Genomic DNA, 12,800 nt, shown 5'->3' on the forward strand with positions numbered 1-12,800 from the left:
AACAAGTTGTGTGTGTTTCCCCAACTACACTGTGATCCCTTCTCTGAATGATCATGCTGAACCTCTTTGTATGATCAGCACCCACCCTTAAGCCTGACTCAAACCCTTCACAATGCTATGTTGAATTAAATTGCATTAATTAGACCAATAAGAACATTAAAACACAAAAGATGTTCTAAGGGGTCACAGATGAATTCCTAGCCTACTAATTTTTAACAATTATTTATTTTAAGGTAGTATGTTAGAGACATGGTCTGAGTTGAGGGTGGGGTCAGGGCTGCTTCTTCCCAACCTTCTTCTTCCCCTGCTAGAAAAGAGTGAAGGAGTGATCATCTAGTTTCATTATGGTTCATGATTCCTCCAGCTGAGATCCTTAGATGAGCCACATTGGAGCTCTACACTGCTGAGTGAGTGTGCATGCCCTGTATTCATGAAAAGGAATGGAAGGGAGGACTTCAGAGTGCTTTTTGAATTTCTGAAGAAGCCCAGCTCCAAAGAGCACTTTGGCTTTGAATATAAAGGAGGTCTTGATGATATCCATGTCTGAGGTTGGGTTAAACCCCCTGTGAATTATAAATTATCAGTTCTCCTGAATTTTTCCTCTGTGAATAGATCTCCCATGGGGGCTTTGGGGAAGGCTAACTTTGGCCTCAAGGGGCAGCTTATCTGGGATCTAGGCATTCGAATGCAGAGTGATGACCATGTCCTTTTTCTTTCAGACATAGTTCCTGTGAGCATCTGTCTGGCGCCTGGGCTTGGGAGTTAAGTCTGTTGTAGAGAACATCTAGCCACTATACCAAGAAGGGCCTCCATGTTTACTGCTGACCATGAGCTCACCCACAGGTAAGTCAATTCCCAGCTCTGAGCACCTCAGAGACCTTGGACTGTGACCTAGGGTGGCTACATGCTGTCAGAACAAGGTGCTCCAAAAATGCCGAGCTCTTAACCCAGCGATCATACCTCTTGGGAAATCTGGAGGTTTTACTAATAGTAGGGCTGGCTCTCCAGGGCAGGCTCCCCCGGGGAAGCAAAGAATTAGGATGGGGCACTTTGTTTGGGATTGATGGGTGGCCTGGGGCTTATTGTCCAGTATTCTCTCCTCCTCTTTGCTCTGTCTCACCCAGAGCTGTGGGAAGAGGCTTTGACAATGGGTAGAATTAAGGGGACCCTGACTGTGGCCTCAACCCTAGCCAGTGGTGGTATACACAAAGGAGCTCCCCGACTCCTGTTCTCTCTCAAGTCCTCTGGATACCCTCCCCACTGCACATTATCTTGTAATACCGCCCCACACCTGGCCCATCACAGCCCCCTCCCCACCATGTACACCGAGGAAAGGCACCAAACTGGATTTTAGGAGCCCTGGGTGCAAGTGTCACTTCTGCCAACAACTGCCTGTGTATTCTTGGGCAAGTCCCTTACCCTCTCTGGGTCTTGATTCCCTCAGCTGTAAGAGGGGGATCATCATCCTGTAAGGCCCTAAGTGTTACTTTGAGCATCAAGACAATGAGTGTAAAACTCTTTAATTTACTCAGAAGTGTGATTCGCGTTTATTATTATTTATCCTGGAAACTCTTCTTTCCTTGGGGCCCTGTGAAGTGAACCAAAGTGTGAATGGTTAGTAATGAACTTTCAGTTTCTCTTCCCAGACAATTATTTGCACTTGTAACCAAGATATTCCATGCCTGCATTCAGAGAAAAGAGTAAGGAATGAAACCTAGGTACGCAGGCATGCTGAGGGAGGGCGTCTTCTGAGCAGAAGGTCCTGCTTCCTTCACTGGAGACTCTGCCCACATCACCAACTCTCCTTGTGAAAGGATGGACATTGTTATCTACGTCAGTGCAGTGTTATGTACGAAGTCTGTGCAGAAGGCTGAGGGAAGAATGCCCGGGAAACCCAACTTCACAAACTTCCTTCATTTGTCACTGGATCGGTACCTGGCTGGTGGGTCCATGAGACTGTTCTCAGCTGAGCCCACTGCAGCATTGGGAAAGGGAAAGAACTCTTCCCTGCATTCCCACATCACACTGGTTAAGGGAGAGAAGACCGCCAGAAAGTTTCGGAACATTTGAAGGCCCCTGCCCCCGTACAGGTGTTTGTCTTCATTCGGATTTCTCTCTTGCTCCACACTTCCTCCTGCATTCCATCGGAGTTCTTGTATCCCATCCAAAGGGCTCCACTTCCCTGCCAGCGATTTCTGTCCTCAGGGCTCCCATCTCCTCCTCCTCCTCCTCTTGTGAACACGTCTCAGTTTCATCTGAGACTTTCTGGGGTTGACTTTGGCACAGCCCCCCATCGTCTCTCACAAATTTGAATTTGGCTCACAAATTCATTCTTCCTTCAGTCTGACTCGATTCTAGACATCACCCTATTTCCCAACTCTCATCCAGGCTCCTCATTATCTACTGAAGTCACTTCCATCCTTTAAGACTGGCCCTGGTGGCTGTCCTCTACCCAGTCCCCAGGGCAGCTGCCAGCACAGACCCAGAGCCAAGTGCACCCTCTCTCCACCCTGCCCTGGGCTGGCACAGCCTGTTCAGGGTACAGAGCTCTGAAAGAGGCCTTTGACCTTGGATATTAGCCCATTGTTCCTGCGCTCACCTTGGTGCCTTTCTCTGGCACCTGCTAGGCCCAGCCACCTTTTGAATCTCATCTACTTTTTCCTCACCCCTGCCTGCCCTACTCCCAGCCCAGTGTCCTATTCATACCTCTCTTAAAAACCTCTCCATAGCCTGTCTTTGTACAGTTGTTATACCATTCCTTCCACCTAAAGTTTTTAATTTACTCCCTCACAGTACCACCCCTCCCCCCATCTTAATGGCACTTTCTTATCAGCCCAGCATGCATGGAAGGAGTACGCTCATATGGAAGGGGATCCGGGCTGGCTCTTTATACCAAGGGACCCAAGTTGCTGGCCACATCTTTAGATATTTCCCCTTGGGCTGCTCAGACTCCCCAGAGAGAAGTCTTCCAGGCTCTTGCCTGGAGGGTGGGGTCAGCCTCCTTATGTGTTTAAGCCCCAAGCGGCAAGAAGGGCTGGGAGTCCTTAAGATGAAAAATCAATGGATCAGTCCTTGATCCTTTCCTTTTCCATTCTGCACCCGCACTCCACTGTTGCTGAGCCCCCTATCCAGATCCACTTGGTTACCCTCTCATGAGAGTGAAGCTGCAGACTTCTGCTGGAGCAAGAGGGGGGCAGGCACCCAGCAGAATGGAGGCATAGTGGGCCTCAAGGGAGCTGGAAAGTACAGCCACTGCAGACACCCATAGATTGCTTCCCAAGTACAAACGCTGCTCGGTGTGCACACAAAGTTAGATCACAGGTATCAGACTCGGTGATTCTCGAACTGCTCTGGGCCTCTAGCTATCCTTTGCCCAGAACAGCTCGTTTGATCTATTTTTAGAATATGGGCTTTTGTGAACATTTCCTTTAAAGTATGATTCCACCACTTTAAAACTCTTTGAAAACAGCTGGACTAGAAGATTCTAAGGTCCCTTCCAGTCTCAGTGTTTTTGAACATAAAATCACCCTTGTCTTCCTCAGCATTGTGCCAGGGAGGATCTGATTCCAAAAATTAATGGGAAACTAATGATTAAATCTCCTGCCAGGCTCTCTGCCGTGGCAAATCCACCATGACTGGGTAAATGGTTTCACTCCCTCCCCATCTATCCTCAGCACCTTCTGTCTTATTTCTCATTTACTTCTGCCACTATTCGCAGGCAAGAAAAAGAAAGGGAAATTTTAAATCAGTTGCATAAAATGCTAACCAGCCCGGCAAACAAAAATGTGAAAAAAGATGGGAGCCTGAACAAATTGACCTCGGTTAACTTTGCAAAGGCTTGCCCCATGGCAGTGGTAGCTGGCAGCCCCTCAGTAGTTTGTCCCAGACATTTGGTGATAGAATCACAGAGCAGTGATTAAGAGTTTGGGCTCTGGGGTCAAAAGGATGTGGGTCAAATCCCAGTGCCACCATTAACTGATTGATTGGTCTTGACCAAGTTATTTAGCCATGCTGAACCTTTTCTCATAATCTGTACAATCAGAGTAATAATATCTACTTTATAGAGTTGTCATGAGGATTCAGTGTGAGATAATACATGTGTGATGTTTGGCACAGTGCCTGATACATAGAAAGAACCCAGTAAATCAGCTATTTATGGTTCCTGTCATTAGAACTATTTCTCTTGGCTTCCAGGAAGTTCAGAGATCAAAGCTCAATCAAATGTTTAGCTGAGACCCCTCGTGTCATTCTCTCCCGCTCCGCTCCCATTTCATAGCTTCTTAACATAGTTGTCACTTATTGAATTCTTAGTATGTGCCAGAACTTAGAGACATTACCCAACACCTAGCATAGTGCTAGGAATACTATTGGTAACTTGATATATGATGGTAGAATAATTGAATGATCTTTTTCAATGTTCCCAGCAACCCTGAGAAGTAGGTATCATGGTCTTGATGAGAGTAGACATATTTTTGTCATAATTGTGCAGCATCATCCTTTAAAAAAATAATTATGCAGCACCTGAATCTGCTTCCTGGTTGTGAGGCCTCTGCTTTTGCAAGAGGATCTCACTCTGGAGGCTGAAAAGGTGGAAAATTCCCCTTGACCTCTGGCAGCAGGAGTATGGACACATGAACTAAAGACAGCCAATCAGATTCTCACCCAAGACTTTTAAATCTAGACTGAACAATGTACTTGGAATCCCTTCTGGTGGGGCTGATAGCTAAGGCACCCAGTGGCCAGTGGCATCGGTGGTGCTGGGGTGCCCAGTGCCCAGTTACCTACAATTCATTTTGAAAGGTGGGGAGAGTGCTCGCTTCGGCAGCACGTATACTAAAATTGAAAGGTGGGGAGAAGTATTGTAAATGAAATTATATGATGTTAGCTTTGCAATAAAGTTTCTACATCTTGCTGGCCTTTCCACAATTCCCTTTCCTTCTGTAGTTTGTGAGTTTCCTTACTGTTCAATCCCTTTCAACAACTCCCAAGGGATCCTCTCTCGGGATGCTCACCCTCCATCTCCTTGGCAGGTGTTTGGGTAGCTTCTGTTGCCTCTAAGAAGATGAAGCAACATTTCATCAGCTTTTCTAACTACCCCTCAACACCCATCCATCCCTCTTCTGCCTATTCTATGCTCAAGCTGTGCCAATTCAGGGCAACTGGTACTCTTCTCCTCTTGCAAATGAAAATCCCAGGACGAGTCTTTCTGTCACACACAGATGTGCTAGAGTTGAGGGCTGACTCATACATTTTTCTTAAGGAAAAAAGGCTTTTGGGCAATCTGGCATAGGTTGGCTTTCATTGATTTCTTTTTCATTACCTTCTGGGACTCCTTCTTTGCTCCAGGCTTGTGGTAGACTCCGTGGGGTGACCCTGGGAGAAAAAAATACACGTCCCTAAATAAGAAAAAGAATATTGAACTTGGAATTAGGAGACCTGTAATGGAAGCCTGGTGGGGCCCTCACTCTCTGCCAGATCTTGGGTAGGTTCCCTAACTTTTCTAAGCTTCAGTCTCCTTATCTGAAAAACATGCTCATCCATGCACACAGTCTATGGGTTGCCGGGAAGTTTGAGTGCAGGTGCATTTAAGCCAGCATGAATTGCCAGTTCATGGGAGACATCCCAGAGATGTGTATTTCTGTCAAATGAAAAATCTCCCTCCCTGACAATGGAGCCCAAAAGGAAGATGCCCCACATCTCCAGCCACCCTAAGTAGGGGTGGGGGAGGCAGGAGCATCAGAGACTCAGGGCATCTGGCAACATGGGAAAGACTACCTGTGATCATGTTAAATGTTGGTTTACACTAGTCAAATATCTTTTGATATTCTTAGCAAGAGTGCTTATAAAAGAGAGCAAGGAGGGACTCTGAACAACCAGTGTCGTCAGCAGATGAGGGAAGGTGAGTGCAGGGAGGAGGGTGCCAGGAGAGGAGGTGCTAGAAAAAGAGCTAAAAACAGCCCTTATACATAACCGAGTGTTGTCTAAATAGTCCTCAAATCTAGTTTCCCCTTGGCCTTAAGATGGGATAGCAAACACACTGGAAGGACCCCCCCCCCCGGGTGCCGTGTCAAGACCCCAATCCCTGTCTCAGCTCAAAAACTTAGGAGGTAGGGGATCCCTGGGTAGCTCAGCGGTTTGGCGCCTGCCCTTGGCCCAAAGTGCAATCCTGGAGTCCGGGGATCGAGTCCCACGTCGGGCTCCCAGCATGGAGCCTGCTTCTCCCTCCTCCTGTGTCTCTGCCTCTCTCTCTCTCTCTGTCTATCATAAATAAATAAATAAATAAATAAATAAATAAATAAATAAATAAATAAATCTATCTTAAAAAAAAAAAAACTTAGGAGGTGAACAAACTGGGAGGGCTACCTAAGCTCCCTGGGCCTTAGTTTCATGTACCGTGATAAAGGGAAAAATACTAGTGCTTGCCTCACTATGGTAGACACAACGAGCAGACGATTGAGTTTTATTAAAAGTTTATTGAGATACAATTCACATACTATACAATTCTGTATTTTCTTTGGAGCAGCACTACTAGGGCATATTCTTTACCTATCAAATGGTACCTATCAGCCGAGGAAGCTGAGCAGAGACACATGACACCTCTTGGGGCCTCCCAAGTCACTCCTGCCTACACTCCACTGACCAAAGCAAGTCACAAGGCTGTGTTGACATCAGTGGTGAGAAGTAGGAGGCTCGGGCAGTGGGCAGAGCTGCCAAGTCACGTGGCAAAGGTGGGAGTGTAAGATTGTACTACAAGAAGGATCTGAAGATGGGAGGAATGATGTATTCTATGATAGAGGACAACAAATGCCCAGAAATGCAGTGTGGATCGTTTGGCTCCAGGACTTTACAGGAGCCCACCAGTGGTGTTTTTCTTAGGATGGTCAACTTCTACTCTAGCCTCCTGTTTCTGAGAAGGGACTTTCCAGGTGAGGGACTGTGCTACTCCAGCCTCTTGCATAAACTTTCTAGGCCACAATTCCTAGTTCCTGGCTCACCAGCTTCCCCACATCCACGTCCTCTGAAGTCCTGCCAAAAGAAACAGGGCTTCCAAGGGTTTCAGGTCTCCTTCAGCCTGGCCAGACCCCTTTGTTCCTGTTCCTAGGGTCCAGCAGAGTTCAGACCCCTTTCTCCTGTTCAGTCTCCCAAATACGACTTTCTTATGCTGCTTTCCTATACAATATGGCCTGATGATACATCTGACAGAGAGCAAAGACCCAGATAGCCAAGCCCTCAATTCACAGAAAAGCCTGTTTAACATTCCTAGGTTAAGATGGAGACTCCAGCAGTGAAAATTCAGAAGTCAGATTAGGTTTCCAAAGGGTGATCATTCCATAGTTTACATTCTCAATAAATTACCTGCTAAGTTGCAGTTGATTGAGCTTAAAGCAAAATTCTGAAAGCTTTGGTCAACATTTTGCTATAAATACCCTTCTGGGCCCTTCAATATTGTGTCTGCAATAAGCATTTCCTTGGGTACAGCCCAAAATTAGCATGAATTATGAAAACGATGCAGAAGCTGGTTAATTGAGGAACTGGTTAAACGGCTTTTCTCCCTAAGAGCTATTACCTGTCTGTTACCACCTTCTCCTTATGGAGGTTGTTTTAGTGTGGACTTTGCAGGCTGATTTCTAAACATCTTTTCAGGAAGGTGACATAGAAAACAAGCCACAAGTTCATTATAAAGTTAAACATACACCTATTTTATAACCCAGGAATTCTGCTCCTGGGTGCTTTTACTCCAGACAAATGAAACTTCTGTCCACCCCCCCACAAAGATTTGTATATCGATGTTCATTGTAGCTTTATTTTCTTTTTAAAGATTTATTTATTTATTGAGGAGGGGAGAGGCAGGAGAGAATCTCAAACAGACTCCCTGCTGAGCACAGAACCCGACGTGGGGCTCTATCTAATGACCCTGACATCATGCCCTGAGCTGAAACCAAGAGTCAGATTCTTAACCGACTGAGCACCCAGGTACTCCAGAAGATTTTTTCTTAATAGCCAAAAACTAGGAGAACCCAAACATCCATCAACAGCTGAATGGATAAAAAAAAAAAAAACTGTGGAATATACGTATAATGGAAAACTCTTCTTCTGCAATAAAAATAAAGGATAGCCAACATACGTGACAACACAGATGAATCTCATGGATATTACGCTGTGTGAAGGAAACCACACATGAAAGACTATCTACTCTATGATTCCAGTATTATAACACTGTTTTAGTCAGTCCAGGTTGCTATAGCAGAATACTATAGACTGGGTGACTTACAATGACAGAAATTTATTTCCCATAGTTCTGGAGGCTAGGAAGCTGAAGATCAAAGAGCCAACCGATTGTCTGTGTGGTCAGAGCCTTTATCCTGGTTCAGAAATGGCCATCTTACTCCTGTGTCCTCACAGGACACAGGGGTATGGATCTCTCTGGGATTCATCTTATAAGAGCACTAATCGCACTCATGAGGGCTTCATTTCTCAAAGTCCCCACCTCCACCTGCTAATACTCTGACATCATGGGTTAAAGTTTTAACATGAATTTTGGAGGGACACAAACATTGAATCCTCAGAGACACTCTGGAAAAGAGAAAAACAGTCAATGATGATAGAGGTCAGAACAGGTGGAATTGGTTGGAACAGGGGAAGAAGGAACTTTTTAGGTGATAGATATGTTGTATAAGAGAAAACTTAAGAGGTTCATGTACTAAATGTTAATGGGGACATTGGTGACCTTAGAGGTAAAAAGGTGGCTGGTAACATGTGGTCAACAGCCAACTGATAACATTTTCACTTTGTACAATTACCTAATCATTTATGAAAAACAACTTCTGAAAAAGGAGTATGAGACTCATCCAATGAGGTTCTTGAAATCATTTTGCAAGTGGGTCTTAGGTTCCACTTAGTAAAGTCCAAACATCGCGATGGGTGACTTTTACATCAAGGTCCATGATGCTTCCTTGCTGAAGAGCAAGGCTTGTCCAAGCCCTGAGACCTTGAGTCTGAAAAGTCTGTGACAGATGGGTGAGACAGCACCTTTCCAGCCTAAGATGAAACATGATTGTCTAAAGATGCCTCAGAGTTGGAGAATCCTGTTAGCTGGGGTGGTGGGAGGAGCTCTGGACTGGGACCCAATATGCCTGGAGTGAGACTGACCTTCCAATAACCTGCCCTGGCCAGTACATCCATGTAGGAACCTGCCAGCATTCAGCCAGAGACAAACAGTGCTGTGACCCTGGACAAGGCAGTTGCTGCTTTTCCTCTGATCTATCCAGGGCCTCAGGACTCCTAGAACAGGACGTTCATCATGATTCTGCCTTGACCAAAATCCTTTAGAATCCCCACGCTGCTGTCCTTGCCAGGAAAGGCAAAAATCTCCCTTGTGCTGAAGGTCTGGCTTTGTTTGATGTGGCCTAGGACTGAACCGGGCTGTGAGTTTTCCTCCTGCTTGCTTGATTAGACAAGTTTTTATTTTAGTTTTTTTTTAATTTTTTTATTTATTTATTCATGGCAGATACAGAGAGAGAAGCAGAGACATAGGCAGAGGGAGAAGCAAGCTCCTTCCTTGTGGGAAGTCTGATGTGGGACTTGATCCCAGGACCCCAGGATCTAGACACAAGCCAAAGGCAGATGCTTAACCACTGAGACACCCAGCTCCCCTTAGACAAGCTTTTTAAACACAGAGCTTTACTGGAAAGTACACACACACACACACACACACACACACCCCAATGCAAAGGAAACCTAGAGCCCTTTCTCCTTTTTTTGTCAAATTGTCTCTAGAATATGCCTCCTTTCCCACCCCTCAGAGGCAGAGACCCTCTCCAGTGGGGGAATCTCTGGGTTCTGTTAGTTGCCGGGTGGCACCAGCTGATCTGTTCACTCAGCCTCCTGGGACAGTCTCGTATAATGTACTTCAAGGGATGGGCTGAGGGAGGGTTGCCTCCATCTCTTTCTCCCAGTCACTGTCTTCTGGGTCTCGTGAAGAATGCTTCATACCACATGCACTCAGAAAGGCACATACACACAACCACTCAGTACCAAGCAGCTGTTCATTAATTCATTCTCCAGCAAGGATATATGGAGGCCCTTCTGTGCCAGGCACTGTGCTAACCATCAGTCTATGGCCGTAAGAAAGATTAACCCCAGGGGGAAATGTGTGCAGTGCTCACTGCTGATACAGTGCTCAAGGGGAAACAGAGAAGTCAAAAGGCAGTTCTAACAGAGTGATACATCCCACCAGGGAGGAAGTGCTACACAAGTGTAGAGTGGGGACACTACTTCATACTCAGAGGACTCAGGAGGTGCTTTCCCAGGGGACATGTGTGCTAAGCTGAGACTCTAACCATAAGTTGTTCAACTAAAGAAGGATGGGGAGGAAGGTATTTTAGAAAAAGGAACAGCATGTGCCAAGACCCAGAGGCAAGAGACAATGGGTTTGTTCAAAGAGTGAAAAGGAATTTCTCATATCTGGGTGCTTAGAGCAGAAGAGAGAAGGGGAGGGTAGCTCCTCAGCTGGAAGGTTTCCAAAGGCAGCAGAGTGAGTAAATCAAGAGCAAGGGCTCTGGGATAAGGCTTCCTGGGATGAACCTTGGCTCTACCGCTCCTAGTTGTGTGACCTTGGGCATGTTATTGGCCTTCTCTACTTCAGCAGAATCATTGTAGTGCTTACCTCTGAAGAAGGATGGAGACAGATACCACACATAGCTGAGAACTACCTACCATGTGATGTGTTCATTCACATCAGCCATTACTGAGCTCCTAAACCCCTCTAGCAAATCAGAAGTGGTTCCAAAATAGAAAGCAGAGTGTAATTACAGGGGTCAATCCTTTAAAAATAATGCTCTATATCAAATAAAACTACCTTTGGCATTATAACCACTAGGATAACCACAGTTCTCTTTCAAATAGCATTTTATTTATTTATTTATTTTCAAATAGCATTTTAAAAGTTGCAATGTATGGGGTGGTTAGCTGGCTCTGTCGGTGAAGTGTGTGACTCTTGATCTCAGGATTGTGAGTGGGAGCCCCGTGTTGGATGTTGAGATTACTTTAAGACATTTTTTAAAAATCTTTAAAAACTGAAAACCCAATAAAAATTGCAGTGTGATTTCCACACATTTGCTTTGTTGAAGTCTTAAAACTTATCTGCTTATGATGAAAGCAGAATATCCTCCTTTTTATAGAAAATTAAATGGAGGCTTTTTGCCTGGAGTGGGCCAGCCCCTCTGACACCTCCATCCTACATAGCCTATGAAGCTTGACTCCTTCCCTCTGCACCCATACCCTTGTGTTAAGCCCAGTAGGTCAGCGTTCCCCACTTCCCAGGCATGCACTCCCCACCATGCACACACACACCGGCCCTTAGGGCTCATCAACCACCTGGGAAATTCCCAAGTTGCTGAGACATGGCTGCATGGGGCTCGATGTGTGACAACTACAACCAACATGTTCTCTTTAAGGGTGTCCCAGACACAGCAGCGTTCCAGCACTCACCCCGCCTATGTCTGGGACATGTCATAGACTCTGGGACATGTCATCTGGGACTGTATGATCTCAGCAGTCTTCTCAAGGAACAATAGTGTTGGCCCAGCTCTTACCATGCTGGACTGATCAGGGTGTGTGATTCTTTCATATGTTCATTTTATCTCCCACCTTAAGTCCCTTGGGGTGATGAATTATGTCTTCTATTTTTTGGGTATATACAAGGTTCCCCCCTAGTGCTAGGTGCTTAGTTGTTACTCAGTAACTACTTGCTAGCCATACATTTGTGGGTGTTTTTGTTTTGTTTTGTTTTTGCTAGCCATACATTTGTAATGGTAAATACACACTATGGGTAGTGTCCCTGTATTGTGGTATCAAGGGAATTTGGTTAATCATCAGAAAGTTGCTTGGGAACAGTGAAAAATAAGCAAAATGAGTTGGGCTTGAACCATTATTTCATAGTCTTGGTCAAGGATGGGTTAATAAAAGCAGAATTTATCCTAAGGATATAAGGTAACCTCTGGGAACACACCAGTGAAAGCCAGGGCTCACAGGACCTGGTAGAGGAAGGCAGGCCTTCCTCCTCTCCTTCTTCTGCTCCTTCCCTCCCAGGTTTCTTCATCTTTGTTTCTCCCACTGGCTACTGTTATCTTCTGCTAGGAAATAACTCACTGCTCTGGGTTACCATGCTACAAAAAACAACTCCAACTCTCCAGAATCTTATGACTCCACTGGCCCACAATACTACAGTGGTTTCTATGTCTCTTACTTCAAATATCTGAGAAAGAATCTAATTGGCTCAGCTTGGATTAGTTCTTCCCTCTGATCCCATACTTCTATCCAACAAGCATTTTTGGGGGGCTGTCCTGTACCTTTTCAGAATATGTTAAGCCCTGGAAAGAGAAAGGAAGAATTGAAATATGAGGATTCTGACCTCCGTGTGTTCCATGCTCTGTTTCTAGTGGTAGGGGCTTAACCATTGGGCCCAAGGGCTACGTTGAAGTTAGAATATGGAGTAGGTACAATAATTTTAGGGGAAGAAACGTGGTAACACAAGCTTGAAATATAGGCCAACAAGAGAGGATCAAATCAGCCATTATCTTCAACTACAAATGGGCAAATATTGAAAAGAATGAGAACACCCGATGTTGGGGCAGGATATGAGGAATCAGGCCCTATCATCCACTGCTGATGGTAGCAAAGAAATGGACCAATACTGCTGTAGGGTATCTAACAACCTCTGCTGAGATAGTAAATGTGTATCTCTTGCAATCACCAATTTTAGGTTTAGGAATCTATCTTATGTAAATAATTGAACAAGA

The 12,800-nt window shown here is 45.3% G+C and overlaps 1 long non-coding RNA gene across 3 annotated transcripts in view; it reads left to right on the forward strand.

The window, feature by feature from the left end:
• The first annotated feature begins 311 nt into the window (after window positions 1-311).
• LOC144280781 (uncharacterized) overlaps window positions 312-12,800 on the forward strand; it is a 35,059-nt gene continuing 22,570 nt past the window's right edge. For all 3 annotated transcript variants that reach the window (XR_013349194.1, XR_013349195.1, XR_013349193.1), the window contains exons 1-2: window positions 312-407; window positions 720-843. This is a non-coding gene — a long non-coding RNA (uncharacterized LOC144280781). The remainder of the gene's footprint in view (window positions 408-719; window positions 844-12,800) is intronic.

The sequence above is a fragment of the Canis aureus genome, chromosome 12 (assembly GCF_053574225.1).
Source record: "Canis aureus isolate CA01 chromosome 12, VMU_Caureus_v.1.0, whole genome shotgun sequence".
NCBI lineage: Eukaryota > Metazoa > Chordata > Mammalia > Carnivora > Canidae > Canis > Canis aureus.